The 14,888-nt window shown below is 49.5% G+C and overlaps 2 long non-coding RNA genes across 2 annotated transcripts; both read right to left on the bottom strand.

Annotated features, from left to right (window-relative positions):
- Positions 1-239: 239 nt before the first annotated feature.
- On the bottom strand, positions 240-6,077 carry LOC144222727 (uncharacterized). Its single transcript, XR_013332467.1, has 2 exons — positions 5,308-6,077; positions 240-493 (listed from the first exon to the last, which is right to left on the bottom strand). It is a non-coding gene; the product is annotated as an uncharacterized LOC144222727 (long non-coding RNA).
- A 3,379-nt stretch (positions 6,078-9,456) lies between these two features.
- Positions 9,457-12,459, bottom strand: LOC144222879 (uncharacterized). The gene is made up of 3 exons (XR_013332497.1): positions 12,405-12,459; positions 10,191-10,386; positions 9,457-9,758 (listed from the first exon to the last, which is right to left on the bottom strand). It is a non-coding gene; the product is annotated as an uncharacterized LOC144222879 (long non-coding RNA).
- Between the last annotated feature and the right edge of the window lie 2,429 nt (positions 12,460-14,888).

Here is a 14,888-nt window from a genome sequence, read left to right as displayed (position 1 = left end):
TCCATATATTTGAACTCCTAGATGTTCTCCTTCTGCAAGTGGGAGTAGGAAGAAGGATGGGCGAATAGTTCCCAGCACATATGACCCTGACCACCCTGAAGGGAGTACTGTATAGGCTGTTTTCCCACATATCCAGCTGCTGGGGCAACCTCTGCCAATTCAATAGCAAGAAGTAAAGCAAAAATTGCAATAATAGTGAGAGACAAGGGGTGACAGTGCATTACAGTAAGAGACAGATGTAAGAAATAAGGACAGTCTATTTATTTCACCGGACCGGCGATTCCTCAAGCTTCTGCCATGCATAGATGAGTCAGCTTCCAGAGTGACTAAAGCAGGACTGTAGTCTCCCTTTGGAGGAGTCTCCGCCATTGCAGCTCGCTTCTTCCGTATGGTCAGCTTACACGGCATGGACGGATCAGGAATGCACCCCAGTCCCCGGATGCCGGCTTCACTCTCCTGTGGTGAATCCAGGGACCCACCTCGGCTACTTTTACTGCAGTAGGGGTTGGCAAAATGACAGTAAACGGGCCCACTCCTTTACCCATACAGCATCTCCTGGCTCAAAGGAGTGAGTATCTGTGGTCAGACTAACAGGCAATCGTTCGTTAACCCATCGGTGTAGAGTGGCTAGAGTAGAGCCCAGAGCCTGCATTTGCTGCCTTAGGGTTAAATTGCCTATCTCATTTAAATCTCCCCTTATCCCTTTAACATTTGGGGGAGGGCGCCCATAGAGGATTTCATAAGGGGAAAGCCCCATTTGCTTATTGGGGCTGCACCTGATTCTTAACAAGGCTATTGGCAACACCTGTCCCAGTGCATGTGAGTCTCCTGGCACAGTTTATTTAATTGCAGATTCAAGGTTCTGTTCATTCATTCCACCTTTCCGGAGCTCTGGGGTTGGTATGCCATGTGTAACTTCCAAGTTATCTTTAGCCCCTTTGCCACCAGCTGCACCACCTCAGCCACAAACACTAGCCCGTTATCTGAACCCATAGTGATAGGGATCCCAAATCGTGGGATAATTTCCTTGAGAAGAAGTCGGGCCACTTCATGTGCCTTTTCTGTTCGGGTAGGGAAAGCTTCTACCCAGCCTGAGAAAGTACATACAAAGACCAACAGGTATTTACATCCCTGAACCCGGGGAGCTCCGTGAAGTCCATCATCACATTTTCAAAGGGGGCTCCCCCAACGCTCTGTACTCCAGGGGCGGCCTTGGGCCCCTGACGTGGGTTGTTTCGGGTACAGGTTTCACATTGCTCACATATCACTCGAGCTATACTGGAGAGCTGAGGGATGTAAAAATACCAGCTTAACATTGTTTCAAGGGCTGTCCGGCTGATGTGAGTTTCCTGATGGAACTGCTTAACAAAAGCTGGAGCTAAGGCCTCAGGAATTGCTACTCGGCCGTCTTCAAATTTCCACCATCCACCTGGGAGGTAGTTGCCACTCTCAGTCTTAAACCAAGTACTTTCATGGTGTGAGTAATTAGGGTCCCATTCTGTCAGTGGGTTAGGGAACAGTGCAGCAGGTAAAGCCGCTGATTTTATTGCTCCTTTGGAAGCTGCTAGCTTTGCCTCTCGGTCAGCCTTTCGGTTTCCCAGTGCAGCCGTGGTGTCCCCCCTTTGATGCCCCCGGCAATGCATGACTGCCACACTCTTAGGGGCCCACACGGCATCTAAGAGTTCAAGGATCTTCTTACCATATTTTATGTCTTTTCCTCCTGAGTTTATTAGACCCTTCTCCTTATATAAGCCCCCATGTACGTGGAGAGTGGTGAAGGCGTATTTAGAGTCTGTGTATATATTAACACGTATCCCTGCTGCCAGTTGGAGGGCTCGGGGTTAAAGCAATTAGCTCTGCCTTTTGTGCCGAAGTCCCCTTCGGCAGGGCCTCTGCTTCAATGACCGAGTTTAGAGTCACCACGGAATATCCTGCAAGAGGCTCTCCCCTTTCTATAAAACTGCTACCAGTCAGTGAAATACTCAGCATCAGGGTCTTTGAGAGGCTGGTCCCGCAAGTCTGGTCTGCTGGAGAACACCTCATCCATGACTTCAATGCAGTCATGGTCTGGCTGGCCTGGCCCGACAGGCAATAGGGTTGCAGGGTTCAGGGTCTGTACTACTTCTAGGTGAATGCGCGGGTTCTCACATAGCATTCCTTGATACCTGACCATCCTGGCGTTGGTGAGCCAGTATTGTCCTTTGTATTCCATTAATGTTAATACCGAATGTGGCACTCGGACTGTTAATTCCTGTCCCATAGTTAACTTGTCAGCCTCAGACACTAAAAGGGCTGTGGCTGCTAGTGCCCGTAGGCAGGGGGGCCAGCCTTGGGCCACAGAGTCAAGTTGCTTGGAGAGATTATGCCACTGGGCGATGCCATGATCCCAACATCTGAGTCAGTACTCCCACTGAAATTCCAGTGCGCTCATGGACATACAGGAAAAGGGCTTGGTCAGGTCTGGGAGCCCTAAACCAGGCGCATTAGTAAGTGCATGCTTTATTTCCTCAAAGGCCTTTCACTGTACTGACCCCACATCAAGGGTTGCCTTTCTCCCACCTTTGTAGCCTCATAGAGGGGTTTTGCCAGGACTGAAAAGATAGGTATCCAGATTCTACAGAAACCTGCAGCCCCGAGAAACTCTCAAACCTGGTGCCCGGTTGTGGGAGTCGGGATAGAGCAGGATAGAGCAAACGGCCTGCTTTCTCTCTGGGCTGAGCTGACCCTGCCCCTGAGTTAAGTGGAAGCCAAGATATTTAACCCTTTCTTGACAGATCTGGGCCTTTTTTCTCCAGACCTTGTAGCCTGCTTTCCATAGGAGGGTAAGGAGCTGCTGAGTCCCTTCCATGCAACCCTCCTGGGACTTCCCAGCTAATAGCAAGTCATCCACGTACTGAAGCAGGACACGGTCATATTGATCTGCTGGGAAGGCTTCTAAGTCAGAGGGTAATGCAGTGCCAAAAATGGTTGGGGAGTTTTTGAACCCTTGAGGTAACCTAGTCCAGGTTAATTGGCCCCTATCACCGTTTTTAGGGTCCTCCCATTGGAAGGCAAAAATCAATTGGCTCTGGGGGGGCAGGCAGATGCAGAAAAAGGCATCCTTAAGGTCCAAACAGGTGAAGAAAGTGGCTTCAGCAGGAATGAGCCCCAAAAGTGTATAGGGGTTCTGGACCACTGGGTATATGGTGACAGTCCCCTGGTTTACTGCTCTCAGGTCCTGAACTGGCCGGTAGTCATCTGTGCCTGGTTTTTGAACAGGCAAGAGGGGTGTGTTCCAGGGCGACTGGCACAGCCTGAGGATCCCATACTTTAAAAGTCTTTCCAGGTGCTTTTGGATCCCGACCTGTGCCTTGCGAGGGATGAAGTACTGTCTCTGGCAAGTGGGCTCTGCCCCAGGCTTTAGTTCAACAACCACAGGGGGTATGTTTCGCGCCAGTGCTGGTGGGTTATCTTCAGCCCACACCTTTGAGACCTTAAAAGGAAGCTCAGGCACCAATTGTGGTTTTTCCTTGAGGCTATTGAAGCTATAGAGATGCCATTCCTCTCCCTGGGGAATCGTGAGACTCATAATCTTTGCCTCTGGTTTTCGGAGGGTCAGAGCAACTTGTCCCTGGGAGTTGAAAGTTATCTGGGCCTGCACTTTTCCCAGTATGTCATGGCCCATTAGAGCCACGGGGCAGTCAGGGAGGTACAGAAATTCATGGATGACTTCGTGGCCACCTAAACTGCATCGTCGAGGTAACAGGAAGAGACGACATATCTGATCACCTGTGGCCCCCACGATGGTGGCTTGTCTCCATGAGAGGGGGCCCACGGGTGGGTCACTGCTGAGTGTTCTGCTCCAGTATCTACCATAAAGTCAGTGGGTTGGCCCCCCACCTTCATTCTGACCATGGGCTTCTGGGGGCCTAGCAAAATAGAGCCTGGTCTGTCCTAGTCCTCCTCATAGTCGTCCATGGCGGCTAGACCCACAAAATCATTCTTGGGGGCCCCATGAGGCTGCGGGGCAAGTTGGTACCGGCCCTGGAACACATGGCCCCTTTTTTTCTACATAGGACCTTGCTGAGAATCATCTGGTCGCTGGGGGCACTCACCTTTCCAGTGGCGCTCCTGACGGCACAAAGCACACTGATTCCAGCCTAGTTTTGATCTAGGGCGAGACCCCCCTCCTCGCTGCTCCCCTTTCTGGATTTGGCCCTTTCCCTGCCGGGCTTTCTTCTGGGGGTGTCTTGACCGCTCCGCCAAAGCGGCAGCTAATAAATCTGCCTGTTTTTGCATCTTTCGGCGTTCTTCCTTCCGTGCTGCCTGGTCACGGTTAATGAACACCTGGGTTGCTACTTCTAGCAACTGACTGATATTCATGCCAGTGAAACCTTCTAGTTTCTGCAGCTTGCGCCATATATCTCCCTGGGCCTGGCCTACGAAAGCCGCATTAATCATCTGCTCATCCGCTGGTTGGGGGGTTTCTTCAGGTTCTCCTGACTGTATGGGCTTTTTAACCTCTGGCCCATATTTGGAGGCAGCCGTGAGGCGAGCCAGGATTACTTTACAGCTCTCTTCAGTACAGACTTTTAGCCAAGGAGGCCAGGACAGGACCAGGTCTTGCCAACAGTCAATATAAGAAAATTGGTCAGGGTGGCCTGGGTCCCCTGCAATGACCCTGAACACTTGGCCAACTCGTTCCTTATCAAGTGACACCTCAGAGGGCCAGCCCACCCCGAAAGATGGCCAGTCAATTTCACAGAATGTCCGGAGCTTTTCAGGAGTTAATTTTACACCATAATTTCCTGAATATCCCTTTTTTAAATTCCTCAACATACACTCTAGGGGGAGTCGGTTTACTCTGCTTTCCACCCATTTCCTCCCCCTAACAGAAGACTTTCACGCACAAGAAGGGGAAGACCAGGGAAGGATGGGGACCAGTTTGGAAAGGACACACACCCGCTTTGTCCATTTCCGGCTGCTCTCCTGTCGTAGATATTTCAGGCCCCTCTTAGCATTGGCAGGTTCAGTTTCAATACCTGACCCGGATCAGACTCCCAAGGAAGTCTGACGCTGCCTTAAGCCGTATGAGGTCACCACGGAACCGCGGATCAGGACTCAACACTCGCTTCGGCCCTTGGTCAGGTCGGAACTTTCCCGTTGTCCGTCTCAGTCACACACACTCACACAACGACTCCAGCCCACCGCCCTACATCCAGCGCCTTAGAGTTGCAGCTTCATTCCTCTTCCCTTGTGGACTTACTAGTTCATCTCTGGGAGGTGCCTCTTAGGGGCAGGTCCACCAAAACGAACTCGGGTTCTTACCAGTCAGATGGGCGGCGCTCCTTAAGCTGATTCCTGGGCCTCGGGTTCCATTAGCGCACACAGGGCCCTCGCCCCTACTCGCCGGGATAGGCTAGTCCCCTACAGATCAAGCGGTCCGCTGGCGCCAGGTGAGGTCGCTTCTCCCGGCGCTCCGAGGCTCGTACCCTGGTGGCAAGGGAGGTGGAAATGCACTGTCTCCGAGTCCCGGGCAAGCCCCCAGGCAATGTTGCAGGATTCTCGCACAGAGTCCTGACACCAAGGCTTTTCTTTCCAGGAAGCAACTTTATTCGTGCCAGCACCGCTCAGCTGGGTTCATACCCAAAAGAACTGAGCGGCCCACATCACATGGCATAGTTTTCTTAATACATTTTCTATTTCTTTGACTCCCATATATGGTAACACTCATGAACATAGTCTGATTAATTTGTCTCAATTTACAAGAACATGGGGTATGTAGGCACCTGGGCGCATATCTAGGTGACCTTGAAGTCTTCTCCCCTCTCCTTCATTTTTTTTCTCTCTCCTTAGGGAGGGGTTCCTACCACATTAGGACAATTCACTCCCAACAGCATCTAGACTCCATCTGTCCTTCCTTGATCTGTTAGGAATGCGTGTAGGAGCAGCTGGTGGCGGTGAGGGATTTTGAGAGAACCGAAATCGGATCTTGGTCCATGTCTGGACTGCTGATAATCCGCTGCTGCGCCCTGGCCGATGCGGGGGTGCGGGGCTGAGCCCAGCGCCTGGGGGAGCATAAGATGGTTGGCAGTGGTGGGGCCTCCAGACGTGGCCGCTGAGTGTATCTGCAGCTGCGCGGTCCTGCTGGCCACAGCCAGGCGCGCGCGCGCACACGCACACACACACCCTGAATTGCACATTCATCCTGTGCCGCAAAGCCCCGCCCTTTGTCCCTGCGGCCAGACATTTCCTCTGCACTGTTCTGGCCGGTGGTAGCTGCCCGGAAATCTAGCCTCCTAGGCCAAAATGGAATTCTGAAGCCTGAGCACTGGATGAATGACCTCCTTCCTATCTTGGTGCTCAAANATAATCCGCTGCTGCGCCCTGGCCGATGCGGGGGTGCGGGGCTGAGCCCAGCGCCTGGGGGAGCATAAGATGGTTGGCAGTGGTGGGGCCTCCAGACGTGGCCGCTGAGTGTATCTGCAGCTGCGCGGTCCTGCTGGCCACAGCCAGGCGCGCGCGCGCACACGCACACACACACCCTGAATTGCANTGGCAGGGAAGAAGGGAAGTGATACCAGCAGCCCTCTGACTCAGGCCTAGTAGGACCAGGAGCCTTAAATATTGCCAGAAGGAACAGGAGTCTTTCAATCCTATCTGTGGAGGGTACTCGGTGCCCCTATCGGTGGAGGGGACCCGGCGCCCCTATCTGTGGACATAAAATAGTATATGTAAATTTATAACACTGTGATAAGAATAAAAAGCCAAAGGTTTGAAAATAGTTGATGCTTCATAAGTTATTGCTACTTATTTTTGTCTTTCCCTGTAGAGCTGATTAAAGGAACAAAATATATTGTGACCTATTGTGTCTAAACCACAATATGGAATTATCAAAAATGTTGCTGACTATGTAGAATAGTAGCAAATGGCCACACTTGTAAATAGCAAAGATGGGAGTGAGTCAAATAGCAATACAATATTTCCATTACATCAAAAACTCAAAGCAAATTGTTACAAGCCCTGAAACAGCCCAACAAAAGAAAGATCTATAATATAACCAGTTAAAATGTTAATTCAGTGGATAATACTGTTTATATCCCAGCAATAGATAACTACTATTTAGCTTTTAAAATATGCAAAGCATATAGNTAGCAATAAATAGTTTATAGTATTGTAATAGATTCTCCTGAAAGGCGCCAGCAGGGTCTGGGGTACCCGCTATTATATGGGCCTCCTAGCACTGCGCTCTAACTGAGGAGCCTGAAATTAAGTCCTCCATTAGAAACAACCTCAGGCTGCCTGTAGTCCCAGTTCCAGGAAAAGCCTCAGCTGAAGCCACTCTCGGACTGCCCTCGGATCTGCCAATCAAAAGAAATATGTAACATTCCTGTAGTCTTGGAGACAGTCAGGGCTGAGAACTGCAGGTAGTTACTTTGTATAAACTTGCCAATCAATCACTGCTTGCATAAGTCCCACGTAGATTCTCTGAGCCCACCTCATAATTGGTGATTTTAAAAGACTCCCAAAGGTCACGATTGGGTCCCCCCAAAAGTAACGGCCGCCTCGCAGACACTGAATGGTCAAAACTGTTACTATGCTGTTACTATGGGTGTTATACAATTATGATTGGTGCTTATGTAATGATGCAAAATGTACAACGTGTGCACGGTAACACCCCCGCCCTTACCCCATAAAAACCCTGCTCCCCACTGTTCGGGGTTCCACTTCGCAGCCTCTGCACCGGGAGACAGGTGAGCTCCTGCTCAAGCTTGTAATAAAGACCCTTTTGTACTTGCATCGGTGCCGGCTCCTTGGAGGTCTCTGGGGACTCGCGATTCGGTCATAACATTTGGTGCATTGGCCGGGAACCCCAAGACCCCCAGGATTCCCAATCCAAAGGGTCAATCAACCGGTAAAAAACTATTTGTCTCTGTTTGTCCAGTCCGTCAATTCTATGTTCTGTGTTCTGGTGATCCCGGGGAAAGTTGTTTCGGGAGGTGGCCAATAACGGTTGGGGCAGACGCGCCAAAGGGCCAAGGCCACGGGGGTCCTGTGAAGAGGTTCCAGGCCCCCATCTGTGGAGGGGACTTGGCGACCCTGTCTGTGGAGGGGACCCGGCGCCCCTATCTGTGGAGGGGACTTGGCGTCCCTATTGGTGGAGGGGACTCAGTGCCCCTGACTTCTAAGGAACTTGGTGTCTCACTTTCTGATTGCCCCTCTCTTAGATGGAACTCGGTAAAAGGCAGAGGGAGTTGCTACCGCAAATCGATGCCTCACTTTTCTAATTGCCCCTCTCTTAGGTGGAACTTGGTAAAAGGCAGAGCGAGTTGCTACCACGAACCGGCTTGAGGCCGGCGTCTCACTTTTCTGTTGTCTAGCCTTCTGTGTCTGTGTCTCTCTGTGATTGTCGATTTTCTCTCTTGGTGTTCATCACCTTGTGACTGAGACTGACGCTATGGGACAGACTTCATCCAAACCCCTGGACTTAATGTTAGCCCATCTTGGAGAGGTTAAAAAAAAAAAATGAGCTCATAACCTCTCGGTGATTGTCAGGAAAGGTCCATTCCGAACTTACTGCAGCTCAGAGTGGCCTGGTCTCTATGTAGGATGGCCACCAGAGAGGACCTTCAACCGCGATACCATTCGGAAGGTCGAGGATCGGGTTTTCCGACCCCGAACGGGGCATCCAGACCAAGTCCCATGATGACCCACCCCCTTGGATTAAAAGGTCTTGCCTCCACAGAGACCTGACGTCCTGGCTGTAGATGAAAAGCACCCACCCTCCCGAGTATCAGAGACGCCNACCCGAACCGCTGGCGCCCCCTGCCCCACCAGCCCCAGCAGCCCTGAGGCCGGCGGAAATGGGCCCCGCTCAAGGGACCCGAAGCTGCCTTGGAATGACGCCTGAGGGACCAGACTCTACTGTCCTGACCCTGAGGGCCACAGGCCCCCCTGATGATAGGGGCAACCAGCCCCACCATTACTGGCCCTTTGCCACAAGCGATCTGTACAATTGGAGGTCCCAAAATGCTCCATTCTCCAAGAATCCCCGCACCCTATTAATCTATTAGAAACTGTTTTGTTCACTCATCAGCCCACCTGGGATGATTGCCAGCAACTGTTGCAGGTTCTGTTCATTACTGAGGAGCGGGAAAGAATCCAGTCGGAAGCCAGGAAATTGGTTCCTGGGCCCACTGGAGTTCCCACTACTGACCAGGCTCGAATTGACGCTGGGTGTCCCCTAGCATGGCCAGATTGGGACTACAACACGGCAGAAGGTAAGGAGAGTCTCTTAGTCTACCACCAGACTCCGTTGGCAGGTCTCAAGGCTGCGGCTCGCAAGCCTACTAACATGACTAAGGTATATAATGTCAGTCAGGGACCAGAGGAAAGCCCTGCAGCATTCCTTGAGAGAATAATGGAGGCATTCCGCCAGTACACCCATATGGATCCTGAGGCCCCAACAAACCTAGCTGCGGTGGCCATGGCTTTTATCAATCAGTCTGCTCCCGACATTCGTAGAAAACTTCAGAAATTAGAACGTCTAGGAGAAAAGAGCCTCCAAGATCTAGTGGTTGTGGCAGAAAGGGTATATAGCAACAGGGAAAGTGTAGAGGACAAACAGATAAGAGCTGAGAAGAGACAAAACCAGGGCTTGGCCAAGATCCTACTCGGGCAACTGCAGAATCGGAGGACTGGAGAAGATGCCTCAGGCAGTTGGCTTCAGGAGAAGAGAGACACTGGGCCAAAAATTGTCCCAATGTCAAGTGCACCTACTGCAAAGAAAAAGGACATTGGGTTAAAGAATGCCCCAAGAGAAAGTCCAAAGCTCCCATTCTAGTAATGGGAGATGACAGCGATTAGGGGAGACAGGGTTCGGCACCCCTCCTCGAACCCAGGGTAACCCTAATTCTTAGTTTAGTGGACACTGGGGCTCAACACTCCGTGCTCCAGCAACCAGCTGGCCCCCTGTCAAACAAGACATCATGGGTCCAAAGGGCCACAGGGATAAAGCAGTATCCATGGACTACCCGAAGAACGGTTGATCTCGGTGTGGGCCGGGTATCCCACCCCTTTATGGTCATCCCAGACTGCCCATACCCCTTGCTAGGCTGCGACCTACTGACCAAGCTGGGAGCTCAAGTCCATTTTTCGGCCAAAGGGACTAAGGTATTAGACAAGGCTGGGCAGCCAATACATGTGCTCACCTTGGGGCTGACGGACGAATACCGCCTGCATGAGGTGCCGCTGACTCCAGATGCAGGGATTCAACCTTGGCTCCAGCAGTTCCCGTCAGCGTGGGCTGAGACTGGAGGCATGGGGTTAGCAAAGCGTAGGCCCCCAGTGTTCGTGGAACTGAAGCCTGGGGCAGACCCGGCCTGGGTCCGCCAATACCCCATGTCCCTGGGAGCAAAAAAAAAAAGGCATAACTCCCCATATCAGACTGCTCACAGCTGAGGGAAAAACTATCAAAAACAAAGAAGAAATCCTGGCCTTACTAAAAGCTTTATGGCTCCCCAAAAAGCTGGCTATTATTCACTGCCCAGGTCACCAAAAGGATGATAATCCAATTTCAAAGGGCAACCACCTAGCAGACCCAAGCAGCCAAGCAAGCTGCTCTTAGGGCCAATCATACCCTGGCCATTACCCTGGTTGACCCTGGAGACCCTACTCTCCCTAAAGTCCCCTAATATAGCAAAGAAGGTTTACAATGGATCAAAAAGCTGCCTATGACCAAATACCTAGAAGGATGGTATAAATCGGCAGATGACAAACTCATCCTCCCTGAAGATCTAAGGATGAGAGCCCTGACCAAGATACACCATGCCTCCCATATGGGAATCAAAAGAATGCAAGATTTAGTTCTCCATGCTAAGATAAAAATCAGAGATGCTAACTCTAAGATTGGACAGATTATGGCCAATTCCTAGGCATGTCAACTCACGAACGCCATGAAAAATCCTTACAACCCCGGTACCCACCTGAGAGGAGGACAATCCGGAGCCTACTGGGAGACAGATTTTGCTGAGGTAAAATCAGGGCTATATGGGTACAAATATCTACTAGTGTTTATAGACACTTTTTCAGGATGGACTGTGGCATATCCACCAAACACGAGACTGCACAAGTGGTGGCAAAGAAACTGCTAGAAGACACCTTACCAAGGTATGGATTTCCTCACATGATAGGGTTAGATAATGGACCTGCATCTGTGTCCAAGGTAAGCCAGAGTTTAGCCAAAGTCTTGGGGATTGATTGGAAATTACATTCTGCGTACAGATCCCAGAGTTCAGGACAGGTGGAAAGAATGGATAGAACCCTAAAAGAGACCTTAACTAAATTGACCTTGGAGACTGGAGGAGACTGGGTGGCTCTCCTCCCCTTTGCACTCTATAGACTGTGCAACTCCCCCTACCAGATGGGATTAACTCCTTTTGAAATCATGTTTGGGATGACCCCTCCCATCATTCCCAACCTCCAAGCACAGGTGATTAACGAGTTCGAAGATCAGCGCCTACTGAATGATTTGAAAAACATCCAGTGGGCCCATAAACATGTCTAGCCTAAATTGCATGGCCTCTATCCAAATAAAATGCATGATTACTAAAGATAGGTTTGAGTTTTCAACTTCCTGTTGTAAAGAAAGTGAGACTATTTGGACCCTTTGAAAAACATGGTTTATGCTTCATTGGTTCCTGAATTTACCATTAAAAAATCCTAAACACCTCTCAATTAGTTACTAAGTCCTCAAGTGGAGACTAAGCTTTCCTAAGTTAAAATTCTGCTAAGTATACTTAAGACTGATGGAAAATAAGGAAAGAAATCCCGTATATAAGAAACTGAGAGATACATAAAAAGATGTAAGAAATGGAAATACATTTTTGTTGAAGGTAAAAGAAAGTAATTTTGTCATAAATAAGACTGGTTGTTTAGAGAGAAATGGTTTTGGGACAAAGTCTAAAGGCAAAGGAAAGGTGTAGAAGGTCCGTGAAGGGAAATCTTTCAAAAGGAATTTTATGTGTGCTCAGGATAGACTAAGGTTGAGATCTGTAATCCTATTTAGTATGCACTTTATAACTTCCTAAGGTTTTAACAAACTTCCCAGGACTTGAAAAATAAAAAAAGTCTTTTGGCCAATTAGGCCCTTTTATTTCAGATGCTAAGTTACTTGGAAAAGCACTGTGTACAACAGTAAGCCTTAGGTTCTATTGCATGGGCAAATGCTATAACTGCCCAAATATATATACAAATCCCAAAGTTTTAATGTTTTGGTATAGGGTTATCATGTAATATTCTGATTACTTAAAATAATATATGTCACCAAAAAAATTGAATTTCTTTGTCAATTGCATTATACTGAACTCTCATCAAATCTTTAACAATGTCCATTGGAGATTTTGTCATTTAAATAGATTGCTTACCTTCATGCAAGAAGGTCTAGGGGCAATACAACCCATAATACTCAGGTCCCAGTACNGGCTCTCCACGCCCTTACTTCCTCCTTAGAGGGAAGAGCGGAGGCGGGAAGGAGCCAGACAAAAAAGCGCACGCGCGACCGTTACCTTCCCGCCAGGGAGCGGCGGGACCGCCCTTGCAGTCTGCGCGTGCGCGCTAGGGTCCTGCGGGTTCACCGCTGTAGGGCGTGTCGTCTGTTAGCCTCAGTTGTTTCTTTTGTTTGTTTTTGAATATTTTTAAACAAAACAAAGATGCTGCATATGGAGAAAGGACTCCATATCACTGTGCTGCAGTACGCCAGCATATTAGGGCAATTCGCTCCCAACAGCATCTAGACTCCATCTGTCCTTCCTTGATCTGTTAGGAATGCGTGTAGGAGCAGCTGGTGGCGGTGAGGGATTTTGAGAGAACCGAAATCGGATCTTGGTCCAAATCTGGGCTGCTGATAATCCGCTGCTGCGCCCTGGCCGATGCGGGGGTGCGGGGCTGAGCCCAGCGCCTGGGGGAGCATAAGATGGTTGGCAGTGGTGGGGCCTCTGCAGACGTGGCCGCTGCGTGTATCTGCAGCTGCGCGTCCCGCTGGCCACAGCCAGGCGCGCGCGCGCGCACACACCCTGAATTGCTCATTCATCCTGTGCCGCAAAGCCCCGCCCTTTGTCCCTGCGGCCAGACATTTCCTCTGCACTGTCCTGGCCACGTGCTTCCTGTGATGGTAGCTGCCCGGAAATCTAGCCTCCTAGGCTNTTTAAGAAAATTAAAAATCAAGGGGCATCTGGGTGGCTCAGTCAGTTAAGCATCCAACTCTTGATTTTGGCCTAGGTCAGGCTCTGCGCTGACAGTGGGCCTGCTTGGGATTCTCTCTCTCTCTGCCAATCCCCACTCCCCCCATCTCTGTCTCTCTCAAAATAAATGTTTAAACTTAATAAAAATTTTTAATAAAATATATTTAAAAAGATCAAAAATCTGTAGTAAACAAAGCAAAACATTACGATGACAAGCTGGTAGTAATTTTATTATCTATTGCCACATAACAAATTGCCCCAAAACTTTGTGGTTTAAAACAATATATGTGTGGGGCACCTGGGTGGCTCAGTCGGTTAAGCATCCAGCTTCGGCTCAGGGCGTGATCTCGCAGTTCGTGGGTTCAAGCCCCACATTGGGCTCTGTGCTGACAGCTAGCTCAGAGCCTGGAGCCTTGTTTTGGATTCTGTGTCTCCCTCTCTCTCTCTCACCCTCCCCTGCTCACGCTCGCTCGCTCGCTCTCAGAAATAAATAAAACATTAAAAAATATATATATACGTGTATTACTTCAGGCAGTTTCTGAGGGTCAGGAATTCGGAAGTGCTTCAGCTGGATAGTTCTGTCTCGGGATTTCTCATATAAGGTTGTAGTCAAGATGTTGACTGAGGCTGCAGTTCTCTGAATGCCTCATTCGGACTGGAGGATTCACTTTCCAACATGGTTCACCTGCCTGCCTTGCAAGTTAGTGCTGGTTGTTGGCAGGTGGCCTTAGTTCTTCCCCACGTGGACCCCTCTCCAACAGGGCTGCTTGAGTGTCTTCAGTACATGGGAGCAGGCTTCCCCCAGAATGGGTGATCCAAGAGAGGGCAAGCTGGAAACTGCAATGTTATGACTTAACCTTGCAAGTCATACTCTCTCATTTCTACAATATCCCATGTGTTACACATGTCAGTCCTGTTCAACGGGGGAGAAAACTGTACATTGACAGGAGGGAAGAATCAGTAGGAGTTACATACAAACCCCTAAGTTTTGATGTTTCTATAGGATAGAACGATACCACTCATATTATCCTTCTTTCTCCCTGTATGCTTGATAATATTTGATTTTTTAAAAGGGAGGAAACTTGGAGTGCCTGGCTCGCTCAGTCAGAGGAGCACGTGACTTCTGATCTCAGGGTTGTGAGCTCAAGCCTCGTGTTAGGTGTAGAGATCACTTAAAAATAAAATCTTGGGGCATTTGGATGGCTCAGTCAGTTAAGTGACTCTTGACCTCAGCTCACGGTCTTGATCTCAGGATCATGAGTTCAAGCCCCCCCTTGGGATCCAGGCTCAGTGTTGAGCCTGCTTAAGATTCTCTCCCCTTCCTTGCCTTCTGCCCTTCTCCCACTCTTGTGCACACTCTCTCAAAAAAAATTTTTTTTTAATAAAGAATAATAACTGGGACACCTCAGTGGCTGAGTCAGTTAAGCATCTGACTTCACCTCAGGTCATGATCTCACAGTTTGTGAGTTTGAGCCCCATGGTGGGCTCTCCACTGTCAGCGTGGAGGCTACTTCAGATTCTCTGTCTCCCTCTCCTTCTGCCCCTGTCTCTCTCTCTCTCTCTCAACACTAAGTATTTTTTTAAATAAAGTAAAATAAAAATTTTGAATTTTAAAGTAAATGAGGAGGAGGAAGCCTATATTCAGAGGGAAGAGATTTTCCATTTTCT

Source organism: Crocuta crocuta, unplaced genomic scaffold (genome assembly GCF_008692635.1).
Source record: "Crocuta crocuta isolate KB4526 unplaced genomic scaffold, BGI_CrCroc_1.0 scaffold30, whole genome shotgun sequence".
Taxonomy (NCBI): Eukaryota; Metazoa; Chordata; class Mammalia; order Carnivora; family Hyaenidae; genus Crocuta; species Crocuta crocuta.
This window is presented reverse-complemented; position numbering and strand designations above follow the sequence as displayed.